Genomic DNA, 21711 nt, shown 5'->3' on the forward strand with positions numbered 1-21711 from the left:
TTGGGCGTTTAACGCCCAGCCAGGTGCCCTGGCTGGCGTTAAACGCCAGAAATCCTTTATCACTGGGCGTTCTTCCAAAACGCCCAGGATGCTGCACACCTGGCGTTAAACGCCCAGAATGGTGCCCATTCTGGCATTTAACGCCCAAAATGGCACCATTCCTGGCGTTAAACGCCCAGAATGGTACCCATTCTGGCGTTTAACGCCCAAAATTCCCCTTACTGGCGTTTTTTCGCCAGTAAGCTCATTTTCTCTGCTTTTTGAGCTGAATCCTTCTGTAACTCTGTGAATTCCTTCATTTTTGATACTTGCCTCTGTAAGAACTAATCATATAACCTCCTAATGACTGGGTTGCCTCCCAGTAAGCGCTTCTTTACTGTCTTTAGCTGGACCTTCACTGAGAATCACTCAAGTCTCAGTTTTGAGCACTCCTGCTCAAAATTGCCTTCAAGATAATGCTTGATTCTCTGTCCATTAACAATGAACCTTTTGTCAGAATCAACATCCTGAAGCTCAACATATCCATATGGTGACACTTTTGTGATCACATACGGACCCCTCCATCGGGATTTGAGTTTTCCTGGGAACAATTTGAGCCTGGAGTTGAAGAGCAGAACTTTTTGTCCTGGCTCAAAGACTCTGGTTGACAATTTCTTGTCATGCCACTTCTTTGCCTTTTCCTTATAAATTTTTGCATTTTCAAAGGCATTGAGTCTGAACTCCTCTAGCTCATTTAACTGGAGCAATCTTTTTTCCCCAGCTAACTGAGCATCCATGTTTAGGAATCTGGTTGCCCAGTAGGCTTTATGTTCCAATTCCACAGGCAAATGACAGGCCTTCCCATACACCAGTTGGTATGGAGAGGTTCCTATAGGAGTCTTAAATGCTGTTCTGTATGCCCACAGAGCATCATCCAAGCTCTTTGCCCAATCCTTTCTTCAGGCTATCACAGTCCGTTCTAGGATTCTTTTTAGCTCTCTGTTAGAAACTTCAGCTTGCCCATTTGTCTGTGGATGATATGCAGTTGCCACTTTATGGCTAATTCCATATCTAACCATAGCAGAGTATAGCTGTTTGTTGCAGAAATGAGAGCCCCCATCACTGATTAGTACTCTGGGAACACCAAATCTGCTGAAAATGTTTTTCTGGAGGAATTTTAGTACGGTCTTGGTATCATTAGTGGGTGTAGCAATTGCTTCTACCCACTTAGATACATAGTCCACTGCCACCAGAATGTAAGTGTTTGAATATGATGGTGGGAATGGCCCCATGAAGTCAATTCCCCATACATCAAACAATTCTATCTCTAATATCCCTTGTTGAGTGATACGTAAAAATTTAGATTTCACGTCTAACCGGCAAGTATACCGGGTCGTATCAAGTAATAAAACTCACAAAGAGTGAGGTCGATCCCACGAGGATTGGTAGATTAAGCAACTTTAGTTAAATGGTAGATTTAGTCAAGCGAACATAGTTTTGATTTCATGAGCATTTTGATTTTTGAACATAATTGCAAGAATGTAAATGACACAAAATGTAAAGAACTAGAATAGAGAAATACAATGAAAGTAAATGACGGAAACTTAAAGTGCAAGAAACTTAAATGACATCAAAGATAAATTGCAAGGAATTAAAGGTTGCAGAAATTTAAAGAACATAAGAGTAAATGACAAGAATTAAAGGAACAGAATGTAATAACAAGAATAGTAAATTGACAGAATGTAGAAGGGAGTTGGGCAATGGGTTTTCAAACACTAAGAACAAGAGAGATGAGAATTGACGATAGAGAGGATCATTAGGGATCAGAGATGCTAGTTTTCATGAATTGATGTTAGTCAAATCTTCCTCAATCATGGGTATAGATCCATGGCAAGTGGGTGATTGAATCCCAATCTCTTGGTGATTCAATCTCTCTCAACATAACCAATTGCCACTCTCGTGATCTAATTGTTCATGAGAAGAGATGAAGCTCAAATCTAATCCAGCCACACAATTCCTATGATCTCAACCAAGGAGAGTTACATCTCACATACTAACCAAAGTATATTGATTAAAGGAATCATGAAAGGATGAACTCTAAACTGAATTATGTGGCTCATTCCTCAAATTCACCACATAATTCATGTAGATTAACCCCTCTCTCGATGGTGGTTGAATCTATGAAGAGCAAGAGTTCCCTCTTTAGATCAACCACTAGAATTGAGGAGGAGAAGATGGGTTCACCAATTCATTCCAACAAACAGAGCTCCTCCCCCTAATGAAAGTGGGGTTTAGTGAGTCATTGCTCCAATTTCAACAACAATTGCCATAAATCAAAATTAAACTAAATGTAAAGGAAGAAGAAGAAGAAGAAGAATGAAGTGCTTAAAACTTGAAAATGAAGAAGAAGAATTCCAATAGAAAACCAAAGATGAGCTTTCCGGGAGAGTACCCGGAAGTTCTCACAAAAACCAAGTACAAGTGCTAAAAGTGTATAAAAATTCTAAGTGTCAAGAAGTGTGTAAAAGTCCTCTATAAGTACAAACTCAAATCCTATTTATACTAGTCCTAAAACTCTTTCATAGATCTTGAATTGGGTTAGCAATATGGGCTTCCTCTTTGTTGAATTCTTGGCTCAATTGGAAGAACTTGCTAGCCTTTGTAAGGAATAGAGGAGGTAGAGCAAGTTGGCACCAATTCTGGCCCATTGATGGGCGTTATTGGCAACAACTCTAGGCTTAATGCACGTTGGCAACGTGCATGGCCTTTCCTGGAAGTGAAGTTTGAGACTTGGGCATTGCTAGCCCAAGTTGTTGCTAACAACTTGCTATTCCTCTTCTTTGCTCTATTTTCATGCCAAATGTAGCCCAGAATTTGAGTGTCAATCCTCTGCTTCAATATAGACTATTATACATCATTGGAAAGCTCTTGATGTCTTCTTTCTAATGCCACTGGAATCACCTCATTTGGACTTTCCTAGCTCAAGTTATGCTTCCTCAAAGAAGGTAAGGTCAAGCTGCCAAGTTGTTGCCAAAAACGCACCCATTTTGCCAAGTTGGCAACGTGCCCGTGCCTAGAACCTCCCAAAGCAGGGAAATGAGGCTGGCGTTGTTGCCAAAAACGCACCCTTGCTAGCACGTTGGCAACGTGCTCGTGCCCCACTCCAAGGCTCATCTCTAGCCTTCTTGAATTTCAACTTCATGTTCTTGTTTTCAGGGCCTAAAGATGACTCTGGTTTGGCTTCAATTTTGTGCTCCACCATGAACTATTATATATGGTTGGAAAGCTCTGAATTTCAGCTTTCCAACGCAACTGGAAGCACTCAATTTGGATCTCTGTAGCTCAAGATATCTTCCATTGAAGAGGACATGGTCAGGCTGCCAACATCGCACACGTTTTTGGTGAAAACGCCCTTGTTTCCAGCGTTGGTAACGCCAGCTTTTGAAGCTTCAAAATGAATGACAACCCCATACTATGATATATGGTTGGAAAGCTATGGATGTCTACTTTCAAATGCCGTTGGAATCACCTCATTTGGAGTTTTGTAGCTCAAGATATACTCCATTGAAGGAGGTAAGGTCAGGCTGCCTTGTTGGAGTTGTTGTGGATAACGCCCCTATATTCCAAGTTAGCAACGTGCATCACAATTTCCTGGCGTTGTTGATGAACACTCCTTCTCTTCAGCACGTTGGCAACGTGCTCGAGCCTTTCTCAAGGCTCCATGTTTGCTTCCTGGCGTTGGCAACGTGCATAGCAAGGCTTATGGGCGTTGGCAACTCGGTTGGTGCCCTTCCTGGCGTTGGCAACGTGCATGGCATGGCTTGTGGGCGTTGGCAACGTGCATGGCATGGCTTGTGGGCATTGGCAACTTGGTTGGTGCGGCTGATGGGCGTTGGCAACTTGGTTGGCACCAAGACTTGGTGCCTAGCCAAGCAACCAATACTTTCCATGTTTGAGGCTCTAAATGAAGCCAACATTTGAACCTTCAAATGAACTCCAATTTCATATTGTGATATATGGTTGAAAAGCTCTTGATGTCTACTTTCCAATGCCACTGATTTCACCTCAATTGGAGTTTTCTAGCTCAAGATACACGTTCTTGAAGAGAGCATCCTCAAGCTGCCTGGGCGTTGTTGCCCAAGTTGTTGGCAAACACGCCAGCAACAACGCCAGGCTCTTCTTCAACTTGGCTTGGGCGTTGCCAACTTGGTGTTGGCGTTGGCAACGTGCTACTCTTCCCCTGGTGGCTTCCCCTGATGGCTCCTGGCATTGCCAACTTGCTGCTCAAGTTGGCAACTTGCAATGCTTCATTTCCTTGCTCTTGGGGCTTGAGTTTCCCTCTGATTTGAGCTTCCATTCCTCGCCACATTATGGACTATTATATATCGTTGGAAAGCTCTTGATGTCAGCTTCTCAACGCAATTGGAATCATGCCAATTGGATCCTTGTGGTTCAAGATATTCATCCTTGAAGAGGGGGAGGTCAAGCTGCCAACTCTGCTGGACACACACTAGCAAGTTGCCAACTTGATTTCCAAGTTGCCAACTTGCTTGTTCTTCCTTTCTCCAATATTTTCTTGCTCCATTATCTTCTTGCTTCATCACCTAACATAAACCAAAGAACTTTCCTCAAAGTTTTGCCATCTTATGCAATAATTTTCAAGGGAATCATTCACATCAACTTGTATATAAACTCCTTGATTTATTTGCATGAATTATGCCAAATTTCACTTAATTCTTGGTTCATGGATGCATGGAGGAAAACTCACAAAATTGCTCATTTATTTCAAAGAAAGTGAATGAACCTAAGCTAAAACTAACTAAACTAACTAGTTAAAATGGCAAATATGCGAATGCATCACAACACCAAACTTAAACCTTGTTTGTCCTCAAGCAAGAAAAGAATCATGCAATAGAGATTGACAATCCAAGGTTAGAAGAATAGCAAGTTAATGTTCATGGCAAGCTAGTTTTCTATGCATGCTACAATCACAAAAGAAATGTAAATGATTGATGCTTCTATCTAGCTCACTTTATGAAATCTTTTTCTTATAATTCTTCCTTGAAACAAGCTTTTGATTTTTCTTATTAGCTTCTCCTTTTGGGTGCTTTGCCCCATGAGTTAATAACAAAACTACGACTCTAAATGCTTTGTTTTCAAGTATTACCACTTGATACATAAGCACCACAAGCATTTAATTAGAGGACTTCATTAAGCACATTTATTTCTTTTCTTGACTCTCTAATCATTGATGCTCAGAGCCTTGAGCTTTGAGGGAGTGCTTTTGCACTTGAGCCTAGCCTTGACTTCTAAGTGTTTTGTTTTCAAGCATTTTACTTGATACATAAACACCACAAGTACATAACAATGAAATTGTCATTGGTACTCAGAGCCTTCAGCTTTCTCATTCTTTCCCTTTTTCTTTTCTTGCCTTAATTGCATTTGCTTCTTCAAGGTTTTCATGATTTTCAAAAGATTTTACAAAATGTCCTAGATGAAAACTTCAATTAAATAAAATCTAATGTACTTGAGCAACAATCAATCATACTAGCTTTCCAATACTTGTATGCACATGCCAAGTTCTTCTTTAATTCCTTGTTTGTTTATGATCATGATGCCCTTTTTTGCTTTTGAATTCACAAAACTCAAGTTGGTAGTCATAATGCCACAGCAACATATTGCAAATCAAAATTCAAGCTATGCTTATTCATACCACACATGCATATAAAGAAGGTAATAAGACAATCATGCAATTTAAAGTGCTGGAAACAAATGAGAGGAAAAAGAACTTTACAACCTTGTAATTTATCTTCTCTATTGTTGTCCTTTTCCTCCTTTTCTTTCCCTTCCCACACCAAACTTAGAATGATTGCTTGTCCTCAAGCAACAATTAGAACCATGGCTATGGGGCTAAGATAGATCATGAATGTCTTACACAATGAAACATTAGTAGCACATGTGTTTCAAGTAAGCAAAATTAAAGATAACAATTAAGGCACAAGAGACAGAGACATTTTGATTGCAAACTTAAGAAGGTGAGCACAATACATTGCATAAAAGATAAGTGGCACACCAAACTTAGTGTGACACTTTCACTTGGAATTAATGCAAGTATCCAGTAAAGATTGGAAACAAATTTTGTTGCATAGCAACACCAAACTTAGAATGCAATCATATGTCAATTTATTTGAATTAAAACTAAGCAAATGAAACTGTTGTATTGTTAAATACAATCACCAAGCTAAGAATCTGTCATGAATAAGGATCTCTTGGTAATGTATTAACAAAAACAGTTAATAAGCAAACTAAATGAAAGCATTTAAAGATAGAAAAATAACTAAAGCAAGTAGAATGCAAAAGTGTCAAATCAAAAGAGAAAACTAAAACTGCAGAGGCATTATGATTATGCAGACAAGTAGTGTTGCTTGAATAAATTGCATAGAAAATAAATGGCACACCAAACTTAGAATCTTGGTGTGTCACTTTCATTTTTGATTTGATGCAATCATCCAAGAAGATTGAAAACGATTTATTGCAAGGCAACACCAAACTTAAAATGTAACCATATGCCAATTTATTGAATTTAAATAAAACAAAGAACAAAAACAAAGCAGAGAAGAGAAATTATACCTATGGTTGATATGTTGTTCACTTTCTTCCTCTTCTTCCAGTTTGTTAATAGGAATGACCATAAGGGGGAAGAAAATTCAGCTAGTGTCCCCTGTCTTGGCCTCTCCTCAGCAAGCTTTCTTTTGTTAATGGCTTGATTGAGCTTGCTTGCTGGATCAGGGGGAGAATTGCTTGTGGTTGACCCCTTTTTCTTCATGAATATTGTCCTTGGTAGCTTGGTCACAATCCTCTTCTTGGTGCTTTTGTTAATTGCCTTCACTTCCTTGAATCCAAGTCTTGGTGGTTGTGTGATTGTTGGAGTCTTCTTTTCATCAAAAGCCTCTTGAATTGGTGGTCTTATGAGCCCTTCCTTTTTGCACTTCTCTGTTTCAGTTGAGTGTGATTTCTCTTGAGTGTCTTCCTCACATTCTTGCTCTTCCACTTCCTCTTTTACACTCAACATTTGCTTTAATAGCTCAATCATGGAAGAGGTTTGTTGTTCTTCCCAAGATTTTTTCATCTCTTCTTCATATCTTTCAATCATGGATTCAATTGTTGAGCCTTTTTGTTTCAAGGAAGTTTGAGAGAGTTGTGAGTTTTCATGTTCCATTGTTACTTCAACTACCCTCTGTGGACTTGGAATTCTGTGCTCATATACCTCCACCAACTCATCCTTCATTGCAATTTCACTTGACAAATGGACCTTTTGTTCTTCTTTTTCCACTTCCTCACTCACAAATTGGTCTTCATTCTCAATGCTTGGCAATCCTAAATGTTTCTTTATTTGCTCTAAGTGCCCATCTATTTTCTCAAAAAGGCTCTCTCGTTCCTCCCAATATTGTTCTTGTCTTTCCAAGAGTTCTCTGGACGTTTGAAGGAGGTCCTCAGCTACTAGCTTAAGAGGTGAAGGTTGAGAGAAGTTTTGTGGATATGGATGTGTTGTGGTGAGGTTGTTTTGAGTGGTATGAAATGAATCTTGTGAATTGTGGAATAAGTTTTGTGGTTGGTGGAATGAATTTTGTGGATGATGAATTGAATTGTATAAATTTTGGAAGGAATTTTGTGTTGAGGCAAACTCCAGAGGTGAAGAATTTTGATATGAAAAATTTGGAGGTAAGGTTGGATAATTAAGAGGTGATGGCTCTTGATAAGTAGAATATGGGCTCTCAAATGCTTTCTGGTTTTGCTCCTCCCAGGCACAACTTGAAGAATTGTTGAAATCATCATAGTATGGACAATCTTGTGGTCCTTGGGAGGGATCTTGCATGAATTTGTTGAAAGCATAATCAAGAGATGATGTCTCTTGATGAATAGCATTTGGAGAATTAAAATTCCCTTCCCAGCCATAGTTTGTGTCAATGTCATAGCAGCATGGTTCACTTTGTGGCTCTGGGAGGAAATTCATTTCACTTGATTGTTCACACTCTTGTTGATATGCCCAAGCACCATGAGGGTAATGACATAAATCATTTTGTGGTTCTGAACAATATCTCATGTGATTAGCATGATCAATTTGTGGCTCTGGAGCAAATCTCCATTGATTGGAGTGCTCAGAATTTGTAATTTCTTGGCGATACTCCCAGCCACCATTAGAATAATGACTTGAATCATTTTGTGGTGGTGAGAAATATCCCATATGATTCTCTTGCTCATCTTGTGGTTCTGAAGCATATCTCCAAGAATTGGAGTGCTCAGGATCTGTAATTTCTTGGTGATATTCCCAACCACCATTAGAATAGTCAATTGGTGATGATGGGTGATATCCCAGAAAATTTGTTTGATCACAAAATAAGTTGAACTCCATTTGAATTTTGTAAAACACCACACCAAATAAAATTGAAATTCATGTCAGAGAGAAGAATTTCTTAGTGAGGCAATAACTCAAACACCTTAGTGTCAAAAAGAAAACAAAAAATTAAAAGAACTGTACAAAGAAAAAAAATGCTTAATCTAAACTACCATTCACTTAATCATTGTCAATCTTTTCCAATCCCCGGCAACGGCGCCAAAAACTTGATACGTAAAAATTTAGATTTCACGTCTAACCGGCAAGTATACCGGGTCGTATCAAGTAATAAAACTCACAAAGAGTGAGGTCGATCCCACGAGGATTGGTAGATTAAGCAACTTTAGTTAAATGGTAGATTTAGTCAAGCGAACATAGTTTTGATTTCATGAGCATTTTGATTTTTGAACATAATTGCAAGAATGTAAATGACACAAAATGTAAAGAACTAGAATAGAGAAATACAATGAAAGTAAATGACGGAAACTTAAAGTGCAAGAAACTTAAATGACATCAAAGATAAATTGCAAGGAATTAAAGGTTGCAGAAATTTAAAGAACATAAGAGTAAATGACAAGAATTAAAGGAACAGAATGTAATAACAAGAATAGTAAATTGACAGAATGTAGAAGGGAGTTGGGCAATGGGTTTTCAAACACTAAGAACAAGAGAGATGAGAATTGACGATAGAGAGGATCATTAGGGATCAGAGATGCTAGTTTTCATGAATTGATGTTAGTCAAATCTTCCTCAATCATGGGTATAGATCCATGGCAAGTGGGTGATTGAATCCCAATCTCTTGGTGATTCAATCTCTCTCAACATAACCAATTGCCACTCTCGTGATCTAATTGTTCATGAGAAGAGATGAAGCTCAAATCTAATCCAGCCACACAATTCCTATGATCTCAACCAAGGAGAGTTACATCTCACATACTAACCAAAGTATATTGATTAAAGGAATCATGAAAGGATGAACTCTAAACTGAATTATGTGGCTCATTCCTCAAATTCACCACATAATTCATGTAGATTAACCCCTCTCTCGATGGTGGTTGAATCTATGAAGAGCAAGAGTTCCCTCTTTAGATCAACCACTAGAATTGAGGAGGAGAAGATGGGTTCACCAATTCATTCCAACAAACAGAGCTCCTCCCCCTAATGAAAGTGGGGTTTAGTGAGTCATTGCTCCAATTTCAACAACAATTGCCATAAATCAAAATTAAACTAAATGTAAAGGAAGAAGAAGAAGAAGAATGAAGTGCTTAAAACTTGAAAATGAAGAAGAAGAATTCCAATAGAAAACCAAAGATGAGCTTTCCGGGAGAGTACCCGGAAGTTCTCACAAAAACCAAGTACAAGTGCTAAAAGTGTATAAAAATTCTAAGTGTCAAGAAGTGTGTAAAGTCCTCTATAAGTACAAACTCAAATCCTATTTATACTAGTCCTAAAACTCTTTCATAGATCTTGAATTGGGTTAGCAATATGGGCTTCCTCTTTGTTGAATTCTTGGCTCAATTGGAAGAACTTGCTAGCCTTTGTAAGGAATAGAGGAGGTAGAGCAAGTTGGCACCAATTCTGGCCCATTGATGGGCGTTATTGGCAACAACTCTAGGCTTAATGCACGTTGGCAACGTGCATGGCCTTTCCTGGAAGTGAAGTTTGAGACTTGGGCATTGCTAGCCCAAGTTGTTGCTAACAACTTGCTATTCCTCTTCTTTGCTCTATTTTCATGCCAAATGTAGCCCAGAATTTGAGTATCAATCCTCTGCTTCAATATAGACTATTATACATCATTGGAAAGCTCTTGATGTCTTCTTTCTAATGCCACTGGAATCACCTCATTTGGACTTTCCTAGCTCAAGTTATGCTTCCTCAAAGAAGGTAAGGTCAAGCTGCCAAGTTGTTGCCAAAAACGCACCCATTTTGCCAAGTTGGCAACGTGCCCGTGCCTAGAACCTCCCAAAGCAGGGAAATGAGGCTGGCGTTGTTGCCAAAAACGCACCCTTGCTAGCACGTTGGCAACGTGCTCGTGCCCCACTCCAAGGCTCATCTCTAGCCTTCTTGAATTTCAACTTCATGTTCTTGTTTTCAGGGCCTAAAGATGACTCTGGTTTGGCTTCAATTTTGTGCTCCACCATGGACTATTATATATGGTTGGAAAGCTCTGAATTTCAGCTTTCCAACGCAACTGGAAGCACTCAATTTGGATCTCTGTAGCTCAAGATATCTTCCATTGAAGAGGACATGGTCAGGCTGCCAACATCGCACACGTTTTTGGTGAAAACGCCCTTGTTTCCAGCGTTGGTAACGCCAGCTTTTGAAGCTTCAAAATGAATGACAACCCCATACTATGATATATGGTTGGAAAGCTATGGATGTCTACTTTCAAATGCCGTTGGAATCACCTCATTTGGAGTTTTGTAGCTCAAGATATACTCCATTGAAGGAGGTAAGGTCAGGCTGCCTTGTTGGAGTTGTTGTGGATAACGCCCCTATATTCCAAGTTAGCAACGTGCATCACAATTTCCTGGCGTTGTTGATGAACACTCCTTCTCTTCAGCACGTTGGCAACGTGCTCGAGCCTTTCTCAAGGCTCCATGTTTGCTTCCTGGCGTTGGCAACGTGCATAGCAAGGCTTATGGGCGTTGGCAACTCGGTTGGTGCCCTTCCTGGCGTTGGCAACGTGCATGGCATGGCTTGTGGGCGTTGGCAACGTGCATGGCATGGCTTGTGGGCGTTGGCAACTTGGTTGGTGCGGCTGATGGGCGTTGGCAACTTGGTTGGCACCAAGACTTGGTGCCTAGCCAAGCAACCAATACTTTCCATGTTTGAGGCTCTAAATGAAGCCAACATTTGAACCTTCAAATGAACTCCAATTTCATATTGTGATATATGGTTGAAAAGCTCTTGATGTCTACTTTCCAATGCCACTGATTTCACCTCAATTGGAGTTTTCTAGCTCAAGATACACGTTCTTGAAGAGAGCATCCTCAAGCTGCCTGGGCGTTGTTGCCCAAGTTGTTGGCAAACACGCCAGCAACAACGCCAGGCTCTTCTTCAACTTGGCTTGGGCGTTGCCAACTTGGTGTTGGCATTGGCAACGTGCTACTCTTCCCCTGGTGGCTTCCCCTGATGGCTCCTGGCATTGCCAACTTGCTGCTCAAGTTGGCAACTTGCAATGCTTCATTTCCTTGCTCTTGGGGCTTGAGTTTCCCTCTGATTTGAGCTTCCATTCCTCGCCACATTATGGACTATTATATATCGTTGGAAAGCTCTTGATGTCAGCTTCTCAACGCAATTGGAATCATGCCAATTGGATCCTTGTGGTTCAAGATATTCATCCTTGAAGAGGGGGAGGTCAAGCTGCCAACTCTGCTGGACACACACTAGCAAGTTGCCAACTTGATTTCCAAGTTGCCAACTTGCTTGTTCTTCCTTTCTCCAATATTTTCTTGCTCCATTATCTTCTTGCTTCATCACCTAACATAAACCAAAGAACTTTCCTCAAAGTTTTGCCATCTTATGCAATAATTTTCAAGGGAATCATTCACATCAACTTGTATATAAACTCCTTGATTTATTTGCATGAATTATGCCAAATTTCACTTAATTCTTGGTTCATGGATGCATGGAGGAAAACTCACAAAATTGCTCATTTATTTCAAAGAAAGTGAATGAACCTAAGCTAAAACTAACTAAACTAACTAGTTAAAATGGCAAATATGCGAATGCATCATTGAGGCATGGCATATCCGTGAGGCAGGTTACCAGCTCTTTGGCAACTGTCACAGTTACGCACAAACTCTCGGGAATCTTTATAGAGAGTAGGCCAGTAGAAGCCGCACTGGAGGACTTTAGTGGCTGTTCGCTCACTTCCAAAATGCCCTCCATATTGTGATCCATGGCAGTGCCATAGGATCCTTTGTGCTTCTTCTCTGGGTACACATCTGCGGATCACTCCGTCAGCACATCTCTTAAAGAGATATGGTTCATCCCAGAGGTAGTACTTGGCATCTGAAATTAATTTCTTTCTTTGCACATAGCTGTACTCCTTAGGTATGAACCTCACAGCTTTATAGTTTGCCATATCTGCAAACCATGGAGCTTCCTGAATGGCAAAGAGTTGCTCATCTGGGAAGGTCTCAGAGATCTCAGTAGAAGGGAGGGACGCCCCAGCTACTGGTTCTATTCGGGACAGATGATCAGCTACTTGGTTCTCTGTCCCTTTTCTGTCTCTTATTTCTATATCAAACTCTTGCAGAAGCAACACCTATCTGATAAGCCTGGGTTTTAAATCCTGCTTTGTGAGTAAGTATTTAAGAGCAGCATGGTCAGTATACACAATCACCTTGGATCCTACTAGATAAGATCTAAACTTGTCAATGGCATAAACCACTGCAAGTAATTCTTTTTCTGTGGTTGTGTAATTCTTCTGTGCATCATTTAGAACACGGCTAGCATAGTAAATGACATGCAGAAGTTTGTTATGCCTCTGTCCCAACACTGCACCAATGGCATGATCACTGGCATCACACATTAATTCAAATGGCAATGCCCAATCTGGTGCAGAGATGACTGGTGCTGTGACCAGCTTAGCTTTCAGGGTCTCAAATGCCTGCAGACACTGTGTGTCAAACACAAATGGCGTGTCAGCAGCTAGCAGGCTACTCAAAGGTTTTGCAATTTTCGAAAAATCCTTTATAAACCTTCTGTAAAATCCTGCATGCCCCAGAAAGCTTCTGATTGCCTTAACATTGGCAGGTGGTGGTAATTTTTCAATTACCTCTACCTTTGCCTTATCTACCTCTATTCCCCTGCTTGAAATTTTGTGTCCAAGGACAATTCCCTCAGTCACCATAAAGTGACATTTCTCCCAGTTTAAAACCAGGTTAGTCTCTTGGCATCTTTTCAGGACAAGTGCTAGGTGGTTAAGACAGGAGCTGAATGAGTCTCCATATACTGAGAAGTCATCCATGAAGACTTCCAGAAATTTCTCTACCATATCTGAGAAGATAGAGAGCATGCACCTCTGAAAGGTTGCAGGTGCATTGCACAGACCAAAAGGCATCCTTCTGTAGGCAAACACGCCAGAAGGGCAAGTAAATGCTGTTTTCTCTTGGTCCTGAGGATCTACTGCAATTTGGTTGTAGCCTGAATAGCCATCCAGAAAGCAGTAGTAATCATGACCAGCTAGTCTTTCTAGCATTTGGTCTATGAATGGTAAAGGAAAATGATCCTTTCTGGTGGCTGTATTGAGCCTTCTGTAGTCAATACACATGCGCCACCCTGTGACTGTTCTTGTAGGAACCAGTTCATTTTTTTCATTATGAACCACTGTCATGCCTCCCTTTTTGGGGACAACTTGGACAGGGCTCACCCAGGGGCTATCAGAAATAGGATAAATAATCCCAGCCTCTAGTAATTTAGTGACCTCTTTCTGCACCACCTCCTTCATGGCTGGATTTAGCCTCCTCTGTGGTTGAACCACTGGTTTGGCATTATCCTCCAACAGGATTTTGTGCATGCATCTAGCTGGGCTAATGCCCTTAAGATCACTTATGGACCACCCAAGAGCTGTCTTGTGTGTCCTTAGCACTTGAATCAGTGCTTCCTCTTCCTGTGGATTCAAAGCAGAGCTTATGATTACTGGAAAAGTGTCACCCTCTCCCAGAAATGCGTACTTCAGGGATGGTGGTAGAGGTTTGAGTTCAGGTTTGGGAGGTTTATCCTCCTCCTGAGGAATTTTCGAAAATTCCTTTACTTCCTCTAGTTCTTCTTGATCAGGTTGAGCATCTTTGAAGATGTCCTCAAGCTCTGATTCTAGGCTTTCAGCCATATTGATCTCTTCTACCAGAGAGTCAATAATGTCAGTGCCCATGCAGTCATTTGGTGTGTCTGGATACTGCATTGCTTTTACAGCATTCAACTTGAACTCATCCTCATTGACTCTGAGGGTTACTTCCCCTCTTTGTACATCAATGAGAGTTCGTCCAGTTGCTAGGAAAGGTCTTCCTAGAATGAGAGTTGCACTCTTGTGCTCCTCCATTTCCAGCACCACAAAGTCAGTTGGAAAGGCAAAGGCCCAACCTTGACAATCATGTCCTCTATTATGCCTGATGGGTGTTTAATGGAGCCATCAGCAAGTTGGAGGCATATCCTGGTTGGTTTGACTTCTCCAGCCAACCCAAGCTTTCTGATAGTGGATGCAGGTATTAGATTGATGCTTGCTCCAAGATCACATAGGGCTGTCTTGGTGCAAGCACCTTCTAATGTGCATGGTATCATAAAGCTTCCAGGATCTTGAAGCTTTTCTGGTAAGCTCTTCAGAATGACTGCACTGCATTCTTCAGTGAGAAACACTTTTTCAGTTTCTCTCCAATCCTTCTTATGACTTAAGATCTCTTTCATGAACTTAGCATAAGAAGGTATTTGCTCAAGTGCCTCTGCAAATGGAATCTTTATTTCAAGAGTCCTTAGATAGTCTGTAAAGCGGGCAAATTGCTTATCCTGTTCCGCTTTGCGGAGTTTCTGAGGATAAGGCATCTTGGCTTGATATTCTTCAACCTTAGATGCTGCAGGTTTATTCCCTACAGAAGTGGTTGAAGAGGCCTTGTTAGAAGGATTATTATCAGCACTCTCAGGTGTCTGATTCTCCCTTGGCGTTTGAACGCCAGGATTGGGAGGAAAATGGGCATTTAACGCCAACTTTTCCCCCTTTTCTAGCGTTTGAACACCAGAACTGGGCAGGGAATGGGCGTTAAACGCCAGCTTTTCCCCCTTTTCTGGCGTTTGAACGCCAGAATTGGGCAAGGAATGGGCGTTTAACGCCAGCTTTCCTTCCCTTTCTGGCGTTTGAACGCCAATAACATTCCTCTCTGGGCTCTTACTGTCCTCAGAGGGATTTTGAACAGTGGTTTGGTTATCCTCTGTCAATTGTTCCTTGTTTGGCTTTTTGCTCTTTTGAGCAGTGTTATTTAGTGTCTTCCCACTCCTCAGTTGAACTGCTTGACATTCCTCTGTCATCTGTTCAGATATTTGCTGTTTTGCTTGATTCAACTGCAGTTCTATTCTCTTGTTAGCAACCTTAGTATCATGGAGCATTTCTTTAAATTCTGCTAACTGTTCTGTCATCAGGAGTAATTGTTGATTAAGCTCATTCATCTGTTCTTGAGGATTAGGATCAGTGACTAATGCCATGACTTCCTCCTTTGGTACGAACTCATTGCTAGAATATAAGTATTGATTTCTAGCAACAGTGTCTATAAGCTCTTGAGCTTCTTCAATTGTCTTCCTCATGTGTATAGATCCACCAGCTGAGTGGTCTAAAGACATCTGAGCTTTTTCTGTAAGCCCATAGTAGAAAATGTCTAACTGTACCCACTCTGAAAACATTTCAGAGGGGCATTTTCTAAGCATACCTCTATACCTCTCCCAGGCATTATAAAGGGATTCATTATCCTCTTGTTTAAAGCCTTGGATGTCCAGCCTTAGCTGTGTCATCCTCTTTGGAGGGTAAAAATGATTCAGGAATTTGTCTGACAACTGTTTCCATGTCTTTATGCTTGCTGTAGGTTGGTTATTCAACCACCTTTTAGCTTGATCTTTTACAGCAAACGGAAACAGTAATAGTCTGTAGACATCCTGATCCACCTCTTTATCATGTACTGTGTCAGCAATTTGTAAGAACTGTGCCAGAAACTCAGTAGGTTCTTCCTGTGGAAGACCGGAATACTGGCAATTTTGCTGCACTATGATAATGAGTTGAGGATTTAGCTCAAAGCTGCTTGCTTTGATGGGAGGTGTGCAGATGCTACTCCCATATGCAGCTGTAATGGGGTTAGCATATGACCCCAGAGTCCTTTTGGACTGATTAATCCCACTTGAGTCCATAATGGACAAGAGGGAAATGATAATGATTGCAAATAGATAAATTTTGTTTTTTTTTTTGAATTAAACGAAAAAAATTAAAATAAAATAAAAGGAAATTAAGATAAAAATTCGAAAATCAAAAAGAAAATAAAATCAAAGCAAATTGAGAACTGAATCAATTAGTTAATTAAAAAGATTTTGAAAATAGCAATTAAAAAGATATGATTGAAAAATTTTTATGAAAAAGATTTGATTTTTGAAAAGAAGAAAGAGAAAAACAACAAAAAGACACCAAACTTAAAAATTTTTAGAAAATCAAACTCTAATTTTCGAAAATTTTAAAGGAAAAACACAAAGAGGACACCAAACTTAGAATTTTTATGAATCAAAAAAAGACTAAGAACATGCAAAATCGAAAATTTTAAAAGAAAAACAAAAGCATGTAATTGACACCAAACTTAGAATATGAAACTAGACTCAACTAAAAAGACTCTAAACCAACAAAAATAAAAAAGTCCTAATCTAAGCAACAAGATAAGCCGTCAGTTGTCCAAACTCGAACAATCCCCGGCAACGGCGCCAAAAACTTGGTGCACGAAATTGCAATAACACTTTTGCAATCCCGCACAACTAACCAGCAAGTGCACTGGGTCGTCCAAGTAATACCTTGCGTGAGCAAGGGTCGATCCCACGGAGATTGTCGGCTTGAAGCAAGCTATGGTTATCTTGTAAATCTTAGTCAGGATGTCAGAAAGTATCAGGATTGATTGTGAAAAGCAAAAGAACATGAAATAGGTACTTGTTTTGCAGTAATGGAAAATAGGTTGAGGCTTTGGAGATGCTCCATCTTCTGAATCTCTGCTTTCCTACTGTCTCCTTCAACAAACACGCAAGACTCCTTCCATGGCAAGCTGTATGTAGGGTTTCACCATTGTCAGTGGCTACCTCCCATCCTCTCAGTGAAAGCGATTGCATATGCCCTGTCACAGTCATAGCGAAATTCATCTGTCAGTTCTCAATCAGGCCGGAATAGAATCCAGTGATTCTTTTGCGTCTGTCACTAACGCCCCGCCTTCAGGAGTTTGAAGCACGTCACAGTCATGCAGTCATTGAATCCTACTCAGAATACCACAGACAAGGTTTAGACCTTCCGGATTCTCTTGAATGCCGCCATCAGTTCTAGCTTATACCACGAAGATTCTGGTTAAGGAACCCAAGAGATATCTACTCAATCTAAGGTAGAACAGAGGTGGTTGTCAGGCACATGTTCATAGTTGAGAATGATGATGAGTGTCACGAATCATCACATTCATCCAGGTTAAGAGCAAGTGATATCTTAGAATGGAAGCAAGCATGATTGAATAAGAAACAGTAGTAATTGCATTAATCCATCAAGACACAGCAAAGCTCCTCACCCCCAACCATGGGGTTTAGAGACTCATGCCGTGGAATGTACACAAAGAAACGTGTAAAAATGTCATGAGGTACAGATACAATGTCAAAAGATCCTATTAATAGCAAACTAGTATCCTAAGGTTTACAGAAATGAGTAAATGACAGAAAAATCCACTTCCGGGCCCACTTGGTGTGTGCTTGGGCTGAGCAATGAAGCATTTTCGTGTAGAGACCTTTTCTGGAGTTAAACGCCAGCTTTCATGCCAGTTTGGGCGTTTAACTCCAAGTTTTATGCCAGTTCCGGCGTTTAACGCTGGAATTTCTGAGGCCGAATTGCTACGCCGGTTTGGGCCATCAAATCTTGGGCAAAGTATGGACTATCATATATTGCTGGAAAGCCCAGGATGTCTACTTTCCAACGCCGTTGAGAGCGCGCCAATTGGGCTTCTGTAGCTCCAGAAAATCCACTTCGAGTGCAGGGAGGTCAGAATCCAACAACATCTGCAGTCCTTTTCAGCCTCTGAATCAGATTTTTGCTCAGAACCTTCAATTTCAGTCAGAAAATACCTGAAATCACAGAAAAACACACAAACTCATAGTAAAGTCCAGAAAAGTGAATTTTAACTAAAAACTAATAAAAATATACTAAAAACTAACTAAAAGATACTAAAAACATACTAAAAACAATGCCAAAAAGCGTATAAATTATCCGCTCATCAACCCCCAACCATGGGGTTTAGAGACTCATGCTGTCAAAGGTACAATAAGGAATGTAAAAAATATCATGAGGTCTAAAGTGAATCTCTAAAATTAGTTTTTATACTAAACTAGTAACCTAGGTTTACAGAGAATGAGTAACTAGGTGCAGATAGTGCAGAAATCTACTTCGGGGCCCGCTTGGTGTGTGTTTGGGCTGAGCTTCCTAGCTTTCATGTGCACAAGACGTTCTTGGAGTCTAGACGCCAGTTTTGGTGCCAGTTCTGGCGTTTTACTCCAGCTTTGGTGCCAGTTCTGGCGTTTTACGCTAGAAAAGAGTCTTTGGTGGGCGTTTTAAATGCCAGTTTGGGCCATTAAATCTCGGACAAAGTATAAACTATTATACATTGCTGGAAATCCAAAGATGTATACTTTCCAACGCAATTGAGAGTGCACCAATTGGGCTTTTGCAGCTCTAGAAAATCCATTTCAAGTGCAGGGAGGTCAGAGTCCAACAGCATCTTCAGTCCTTTCTCAGCCTCTGAATCAGACTTTTGCTCAGGTCCCTCAATTTCAGCCAGAAAATACCTGAAATCACAAAAAAATACACAAACTCATAGTAAAGTCCAGAAATGTGATTTTTGCATAAAAACTGATAAAAATATAATAAAAAGTGAGTAAAACATGCTAAAATCTATGTGAAAATACTACCAAAAAGCGTATAATTTATCCGCTCATAAGCTTCACAGGTGCTCAGAGCATGATTGTGGCCTCCCAACACCAAACTTAGAGTTTGAATGTGGGGGCTTTGCTTGACTTTGCATGGAGAGAATTGAATGAAGCTTTTCATGCTTCTTCCCCATGTTTACAGAAGAAGATCCTTGTGCCTTAAACACAAGGTAGTCCTCATTCACTTGAAGGACTAGCTCTCCTCTGTCTACATCAATCACAGCCTTTGCTGTGGCTAGGAAGGGTCTTCTAAGGATGATGGATTCATCCTCATCCTTCCCAGTGCCTAGGATTATAAAATCAACAGGGATGTAAAGGCCTTCAACCTTTACCAAGACATCCTCTACAAGTCCATAAGCCTGTTTCTTTAATTTGTCTACCATCTCCAGTGAGATTCTTGCTGCTTGTACCTCAAAGATCCCTAGTTTCTCCATTACAAAGAGTGGCATGAGGTTGATACTTGATCCTAGGTCACACAGAGTCTCAGCAACAGACAGAGAATTCTAAGCAGAACCACTCTGACTTAGCAACCATGGTCTCTGATCTAATCAAAACCACTCAAAATTTCATGACTGAAACAAGGTCCTCCATTAGGAATTTGGAGGCACAAGTGGGACAGTTGAGCAAGAAAATTACTGAACTCCCTCCTAGTACTCTTCCAAGCAATACAGAAGAAAATCCAAAAGGAGAGTGCAAGGCCATCAACATGGCCGAATATGGAGAGGAAGGAGAGGAAGTGAATGCCACTGAGGAAGACCTCAATGGGCGTGCACTAGCCTCCAATGAGTTCCCTAATGAGGAACCATGGGAATCTGAGGCTCAAAATGAGACCATAGAGATTCCATTGGACTTACTTCTGCCTTTCATGAGCTCTGATGAGTATTCCTCCTCTGAAGAGGATGAGTATGTCACTGAAGAGCAAGTTGCTAAATACCTTGGAGCAATCATGAAGCTAAATGACAAGTTATTTGGAAATGAGACTTGGGAGAACGAACCTCCTTTGCTCACCAAAGAACGGGATGACTTGTCTAGGCAGAAATTACCTCAAAAGAGACAAGACCCTGGGAAGTTTTCACTACCTTTTACCATAGGCACCATGACCTTCAAGAAGGCTCTGTGTGACTTAGGGTCAAGTGTAAACCTCATGCCTCTCTCTGTAATGGAGAAGCTAGGGATCTTTGAGGTACAAGCTGCAAGAATCTCACTAGAGATGGCAGACAATTCAAGAAAACAAGCTTATGGACTTGTAGAGGATGTTCTGGTGAAAATTAAAGACCATTACATCCCTGCTGATTTCATAGTCCTAGAGACTGGGAAGTGCATGGATGAATCCATCATCCTTGGCAGACCCTTCCTAGCCACAGCAAAGGCTGTGATTGATGTTGATAGAGGAGAATTGATCATTCAAGTGAATGAAGAATCCTTGGTGTTTAAGGCTCAAGGATATCCCTCTGTCACCATGGAGAGGAAGCATGAAGAGCTTCTCTCAAATCAGAGTCAAACAGAGCCCCCACAGTCAAACTCTAAGTTTGGTGTTGGGAGGCCACAACCAAACTCTAAGTTTGGTGTTGAACCCCCACATTCAAACTCTAAGTTTGGTGTTGGGAGGATCCAACATTGCTCTGAGAAAATGTGAGGCTCCATGAGAGCCCTCTGTCAAGCTACTGACATTAAAGAAGCGCTTGTTGGGAGGCAACCCAATGTTATATTTTATATATTTTCCTTTGTTATTTTATGTTTTCTGTAGGTTGATGATCATGAGAAGTCACAAAATCAATTGAAAAAGCAAAAACAGAATGAAAAACAGGAAGAAAAACAGCACACCCTGGAGGAAGAACCTACTGGCGTTTAAACGCCAGTAAGGCTAGCAGATGGGCGTTTAACGCCCAGTCTGGCACCATTCTGGGCGTTTAACGCCAGAAAGGGGCACCAGACTGGCGTTAAACGCCAGGAAAGGGCAAGAACCTGGCGTTAAACGCCAGAAATGGGCACCAGCCCGGCGTTTAACGCCAGAATTGGCTCAAAACGCATTTTTGCATGCCATTTGGTGCAGGGATGACTTTTCCTTGACACCTCAGGATCTGTGGACCCCACAGGATCCCCACCAACCCCACCACCCTCTCTCTTCTTCACCCATTCACCAATCACCTCAATACCTCTTCCCTAAAAACCCTTCACCTATCAAATCCCATCTTTCTCTTCACCACTCACATCCATCCTCCATAAAACCCCACCTACCTCACCATTCAAATTCAAACCACTTTCCCTCCCAAACCCACCCATAATGGCCGAAACATAAGCCTCCTCCATCTCCTCCATTTTCTTCTTCTTCTACTCTCTTCTTTTTTCTTTTGCTCGAGGACGAGCAAACCTTTTAAGTTTGGTGTGGTAAAAGCAGTGCTTTTTGTTTTTCCATAACCATTTATGGCATCCAAGGCCGGAGAAACCTCTAGAAAGAGGAAAGGGAAGGCAAATGCCTCCTCCTCCGAGTCATGGGAGATGGAGAGATTCATCTCAAGGGTGCATCAAGACCACTTCTATGAAGTTGTGGCCATGAAGAAGGGTCAACTTTGATCAAAGGTTGGACCAAGTCCTCATAGACATTTATGAAGAGGGCGTTCAATGAAAGAGAGATTCAAGAGGGA

This window comes from Arachis stenosperma, chromosome 9 (assembly GCF_014773155.1).
Source record: "Arachis stenosperma cultivar V10309 chromosome 9, arast.V10309.gnm1.PFL2, whole genome shotgun sequence".
Taxonomy (NCBI): Eukaryota; Viridiplantae; Streptophyta; class Magnoliopsida; order Fabales; family Fabaceae; genus Arachis; species Arachis stenosperma.